Genomic DNA, 7,620 nt, shown 5'->3' on the forward strand with positions numbered 1-7,620 from the left:
AAAAAAAAAATCACGTCGATTAACGCATATCAACAAGATTATCACATCATTTCTGTCATCAATCTACTCATGTCGAATCAACGATTTCCATTTACTTGCAAAATACCACACCATATAATCAAACGTAAAAAATTCACAAAATATCACCCATGTAAAGTCAACATGCTCATCCAAACACAAGTCAACTAATATAAACCGCGAAATAAGGGTACACGCTTAATATTTAGTCGAATATTAGCAAAACAATGGTCAAGGCAGGCCACTCGATTGAGTGTAGGAGGCCACTCGGCCGATTAGGCGAACACTCGGTCGAATGCATGGTGCACTCGGTCGCGTGTCACCTGGGCAGAAGGTTTTCGTTCTCAACTTGGTTCCAAACTTTCCTATTTCATCACACAAATGCTAATAGGCTCCGATGGTGACTAACACATCATTAAATAACCGAATTTAAACACAAACTCTTTGCCTTATGGCCATCATTATTACACCATTAAGATGAATTATCCGAGACATACTACTGACACAACATACTATTTCATGGACACGGCCTAACCACTCATTATTCATAAGGAATAACAACATCACCCCTCAAATGGACGCTACAATAAGATCACGATGTATACCATGAACGCTTTACCTAACGATTGGGAGGCAACTTTACAAATAACATTTATACTACCACTCATAGGGTCGGAGTCCCACACAACCACTTTTACACTCATGCATACACACTTAAGTTAAACGGTTACACTCTATAACACGAATGATAAAATACCTCAACAATATGATTGAATCCTCAAGCATTACATGCCACACTCTTACTCTCTTGACCGCGAAAACCAAATTTGGTAATATAAATCCACCATCACATACCTCAATTATTTATTAACCAAAGTTTCCAAGTCATGCTCAATAACAATATCCCTCAACATGCAACCCAAACCTCGTTCACTATCCATAAGTTCATATCTTCGACCTAGATCACACATCACTCATTATCCACAATTTACTTCATACGATCATTTTACTCAATTCAAGACATCTTACGCAAGCTAAAGTCACTTTCTTCTACTCCTAATTTCCAAACATGAATCATACACTTACCTACTTACACGATTCAAATCCACAACAAAAGACTAAGCTCATGTTAACCCTACTAAAACACATGTCTCGTGTTCATGACCTTCAAGACATGCATGAAAAGGTGAACTGAAGTGAAATCACACAACATAATGATCCTAACTCGAGGCAGTACACCACAAATTAGTGAACACTAAAGCAATTGACATGATAAAACCAATGACGAAATATGAAATCACAACTTTGGCATGAATGTTGGGGGTATAAAAAAATCTTTAAAGAGAAATTTAAGAAATGTTTTTCCAATTTAGGACAATACATTGCATTATTAACAAAATTGTAAGCTTGCGGCACAATAAAACCAAGTATTAAGTACAAAAATAAAAATTGAGCATCAACACTATAATTTTTCACACATATCACCATTAACAAAGATTGGGGTACTATGAGACAATTAAGCCATGTTTCAATTATAAAAATCAAAATTTAGTTATGTACACATGAAATCTAAAAAAAAATTAAATTTGGTCCACTTTTAAAACGAAAAATTTCGATTTAAACTATGTTATTACAATGATACTCATTAGGATTATTGCCTTAAAACACCATTAAGCCAGTTTAAAGTAAAAGAAGGAATCAAAATTTGGTCATGGTCATAGTGGATTTCAAAAAATTGAGTCAAATTTTCAGACGAAATTTTCGTTTGAAGACGATGCATAGCTTTACTAACAAAGAAGGTGGTCTTATAGCACAATCAAGCCAAGTTTTCACACATGGGGAATCCAAAAATTTGGGCAAGATTTTAAGGCGAAATTCCCAACTTAAGACAATACATAGCATTACTAATAGAAATTGAAGTCTTGTGACACAATTTGGACAAGAAATACACATGAGAATCAAGGCTTGGGTATTTATCCTACCCATTTTTGAAAATACTGGGAAAATTTTAAAACACATCTCGAGCTTTAAGACCATACATGGCATCACCAACACGGTTTGAAACATGATCGATAAAGCAACTAAACCATGTTTTAAATGAAACAATTAAATTTTGGCATGAATACTAAAATTTCGAAGCTTTGGGGTAACACTCTAAGGTAAAACTTCAATTGTAAGACAAGATTTAGCATTAACAACCAAGGTTAAGTCCTTGTTGAACGATTAAACCAAGCAATAAACACAAAATTCAAATTGTTGACTCAAGAAAACGCATATTTTTGAGTTCATATAAAAACATTTGGGGCGAAATTCAACATAAAATTTGATACTTGACATCATAAACGTTATAAAAAGATGATTAACATCATAAATCAAACGAAACGTGCAATTAACTGACAAAAATTTGGAGAAATTAGCGTAGATTCAAACAAAACCAAATTGGAAAAAAATGAGGACAAGGAGAAAACCACTCTCATTGTTTAATTAGCAAAAATTAAGAGGATAAAATGGAGTAGAAAGCTTAATTCCAAGCAACAAACATCAACAATGGAGTTTTGGGAAAAATTTAAAGAGATTTTGATATTTTTGTTATGAGAAACGATGAAGAAATGCAAGAAATAAGGTAATAATGCAAATCTCGTGAAATTCACAACCCAGAAAATGGCACTCGATCGAGTGCTGAGTCCACTCGGTCGTGTGCCCGTCCACTCGGTCGAGTGCCCCACTTCCAGAAATTTTCAAGTTTCTGGAAAATGGTCCACTCGGTCAAGTGCTATTGTTCCCTCGGTCGAGTGACTGGTACTCGGCCAAGTACTAGGTCGCACTCAGTTGGGTGCCTCTCTACATTTTGCAATTTCCGACTAAGGAATACTTTTCTTATACTGGCGAATATTTTACTAACAACTATTACTAATCGCACCCTACCATGGCACTAGTGAAATCCAAACATATATGCGGTATTAAAATGCCAAAGGACGAGGCTAAGGCCCTTCACACACCAAAACGTAACAATCATTCTCAAAACTTGTCATACGTATCATTACTTTTATCCAACTTCTACATGTTATCATATACCATATGAACAATTATATCATACAATAAGCCGATCAACTGACTACAACACACATGCAAATTATGGCTTTAAAACTCATCATAATTAAACACGCAACGCTCATACAAGTAAATGCATTTCACATGAAACAATCCTATACTCATATCACATATAACTCACCAAGTCATCTTAACTAATACCATGTCATAATGCATTTCCCGTAACATATGAGTTCACGACAACATGATATAATGCACCAACCACTAAACCCGACTCACATGACCATACAAATATATTGAAACTGGGTTAGATTAACATACCTTTTAGAAATCCTGCTAAAAAATAAAGAAACCGGATACAAATGTGCTCCTCCATAAAGTCGGCACCTAATTACGATAATTTAATTTAATTACTAACTAATCTAATTAAATTAAATACGAATTCAATTAAACAAAACCCGTCTTAAGCTAACCAAAACACTCGACCTATCCCTATCAACCAACACCAAAACAGCAACCACGTGGGCCACCACCACCACGGTGGTCACGTCTTGGCTCCACCGCACCCACGCACCACCCACAACCACTAGCAGCAATGGCAACCGCAACAACAATAACCACACGACACAACAACACCAACATAACACACACCCGACACACTCCCTTTAACAACACCATACCAACACCAAGGCAGCACCACCCACCACCACCGTAGCCTCCCCTGACCACGGTGGACCCAACCACCGGTCCACAACCACGACAACAACAACAAGTAGCCGACAACAACAATAACAATAACAACAACAACAACAACAACAACAACAACAACAACAACAACAACAACAACAACAACAACAACAACAAGAACAACAATAACACCACACGACACCCTCCCCAAAAAAGCCCATTTTCGACCACCTAACGCCACTCATTCCACCACCCATGACCATCACCACAACCCCCATTCAACCCATGACACAACCACCCCACTACCTCCCTAGGTCAGGCCACGAATGTGGGTTAAAAATTCGTCTTAATAAGACTGTATAAAAACAACAACAACAAGCATATAATAACTCGGTCAAACTCGGTCTTTGGTCGTCAACGGTGGTGAAAGGGGTGGTCAATGACGGGTCATGGTTGATCGCGCTCAAGGCGGGTCAATGGTATAAATTAATGAACATATAAACTAGTATAAGGCTGTCTTACCTTACGATCTCGAGGCGAAGGGAAAAAATCTTCCTTGAAATCCCCCTCTTTTCTCTCCTCTTATTTGTGTGGATTGTGTTAGAGATTTTGTGGTGAGGTGAATGAAAAAGATGGGTGGATAAATGATAGGATGAGTGTATATATATGGGTAGGATGGTAGTATAAGTATATATACATGTATCATATATAATTATTATTAGTATTATTATTATTATTATTATTATTATTATTATTAATAACTTATTATTATTATTATTATTATTATTTTATTATTCCGTCTTATACACAATTCATAGAAATATAATATAATATATATAATTATAAAAATACGGGGTATTACAAAGAGCCTCTTCGAGGCGCGAGTTGTCTTGGAGTGAGGTCTTCGACAAAGGATTGGGGATGGTGCTGAGACGAGAGTGTGGAGGTATGCTTAAATACCGGGGATTCAAACAGGGAAGGTGATTTCGCCATGTACATATGGGAATGTCGAGCTGAGGGTGGCAGACCTTCTTAGACCGAGTGGAGGTGGATGGGATGAGGGGAGGTTGGAGCAATTATTTTGTTCTGTTTGAGAGGGATCACATTGCTAATATTAGGCGTAGTCTTAATCGCACTAGAGACGCCTAGTACTGGAATATGGAACTTGATGGGGAGTACTCGGTGAAGTCTGCTTATTGGATGTTGGCTAGGGATGCTGTGGATATTGAAGAATCGTCAGAGGGGAATAGGAGTAGATGGCTCTTGAATATGCTCTAGAAGGCTCCGGTATGGCCTCGTATCAAAATTTTCTTCTGACAACTAAGCAATGGAGCGATAGCGACACGAGAGAACATTGCGGTGTGGATTGGAGGTGAGTTTACTTCTTATTCTTTATGTAATTCTTTTGACAAGTCGTGTCTCCATTTATTCCGTGATTATGTGTAGTTAAATAGGTGTGGGATGGGTTGGAACTGGATAGTGAGGAGGGGAGTAGCTATGGTAGTGCCCGTGAGTGGATAGAGGCCTGATGGAGGGATATAGGAGTGGAGGAGTACACGAAGTTTATGGTAGGGTGTAACACCCCTATTTACCGAGGAGCTTTTAGCAGACCTTCCTAAATAAATAAAGGCGTTACTATCCCGCTTACCCGAGGTAGTGAATAACAAAAGTAAACAATACAAAGGTACTTATAAATAAATTGAATTAATATAAAACTGCTTTTGTTACATAAACTGAAACCAACTAAATTATTACACATGTTACAACGGAAGTTAAAATACAAGTGAGGTAAATAAATATGTCTATGTTATAACTAGACTCAGTAAGCTTACTCGGTCTGTACTCATGTATGTCTGAACCCAAGTCCCACGATGCAGCAACATCTAATACGAACCTTAAACCTGCTATATAGGACTGCTCCCCATTCAATCGGAAATTATTGAATGGTTCAACACAGGCCACCCCGAAAATAGCTGACAATTTGACACAAGACACACACCAAGTCAACCAAAGGTTGAGTAGGGATAAAAAGTTCAGTAATAAATATGACTCAGCAACTTTAGATATTTGACAGTAATACTCATTGTATACTCAGGCCATACATTGGCTAATCCACAATATTAACAATGTAAACAATATCAGAGATCGACTAGCGACATTGCATCACAGACCATTTCAACGACAGTAGTATACAGACCACATTTAAGGCATTATATCACATACCGATTCCACGACATTACAGACCGACTTAACGACATTCATCATTCCCAGTCTCGAATGTGCACATCCCTCAAAGGGTGGGTCCCTAAGAGGAGAACTATGAGGCTGCCTCCATGATCAATTGGAGCTAGGATGGACCTCCCCAGGTGATCTCTAAAATAACCACAAAGCTCAAAGGCTAGTTTCACAATCTTATCATTACTTTACTACCGAGCCCAGAGACCAACATTATATTACCCAACTTCACAGCACAACTATACTTACAAATCATATCATTCTTTATTTAAGATTTACAGGGTACTTTACAATCATATAACCTTACACAACATTAAACTCAACAACAACAACAACAATCTGTGACTTAAAGCCAGGATGTCGATCGACCAGTATACATCAAGTCGATCGACATAGAGAGTAAACAAATATCTTTCATACGATCACCCAATTACGATATTTATATATCACAATTACGATATGAATTATATAAGAAAATAAGGCTAGGTAGGGTATCCCTACCTCTTTAGCAATTTTCTCCGCGCACACAAGTAACAACAACAATATAGGACGATCCCCTTTACGAATTTATGGGATAATGTCTAGATGCGAGTTGCGATTAATGTAGTATTCCGTCTCAAACCGTTTTCCTCTTTCTTCTCCCTTCTCTCTTGTGAACTAAGGTTTGTAGGTGCGATGAGTAAAAGTGTATCAGATTAGATGAGGTGAGGTATTTATATAGATAGAGTAGGCTAGGTCAATGGAAAATAAATTAGAAAATATGATTTATGTTCATTAGGTCGTCTGATGCGTCAATCCCTAGCTATGTCGATCGACACACTACTAATTATCGATCAACCAACCTCTTTTACACTCGAATACAAACACTGTGTCGATTGGCACCACCTCAGTCGATCGACACACCTACTTTGTCGATCGTCTCACCCACCCTTGCTCATTAGACACATACAACAATGCTCAATAGACTGTCAGTATTAACTCGTTAGACAAGGTCGTTAGACATAGCACAAGTTCACTTGACCAAGACATATTAACATAGCTCGTCACCCTTATAAGTTATGGGGTATTATATGGGGTGTTGGACCATATGAGAGCATAGGAATAAGGTTGTTTTCGATAACAAGGAGGTGTTGTTGGAGGGTATTGTGAAGCGGGCTAGGGACGTTGTTAGCGAAACGGAGGAGAGAGATGTTGGGTACGGCTAAAGGAGGAGGCGGGAAGGGGCTAGAGTGGTGTCGGGTAGGCATAAGGGGTGGCAGCCGGCAGGAAGGAGGTGGTGAAGGTCAATGTTGATGGAGAGGCTAAATCGGGGGAGGGAGTGTCTTGTGGCGTGGTGTATAGGGGCGGGAGGGTGAATGTGCTATGGGCCGGTCACTATTGTCCGTGATCAGGAGTGGGAACCCTATGTTGCTGAAGTGGTGGCAGTGCTAAATGAGTTATAGGAAGCTTTAAGGGAGGGACATCGAGATGTAGTGGTGGAGGGTGATTGCTTACAAGTGATGGAGCAGCTGGAAAAGAAGGGAAGCAGACCAATCATGTTTTCTCTTATCTTGGATGACATTCTTGATTTTTTTAATTTTTTTAATTTTTTTAGTTGGTCTTACACCAACCGCGTGAACAATTGTGTTG

The sequence above is a fragment of the Silene latifolia genome, chromosome 9 (assembly GCF_048544455.1).
Source record: "Silene latifolia isolate original U9 population chromosome 9, ASM4854445v1, whole genome shotgun sequence".
Lineage (NCBI taxonomy): Eukaryota > Viridiplantae > Streptophyta > Magnoliopsida > Caryophyllales > Caryophyllaceae > Silene > Silene latifolia.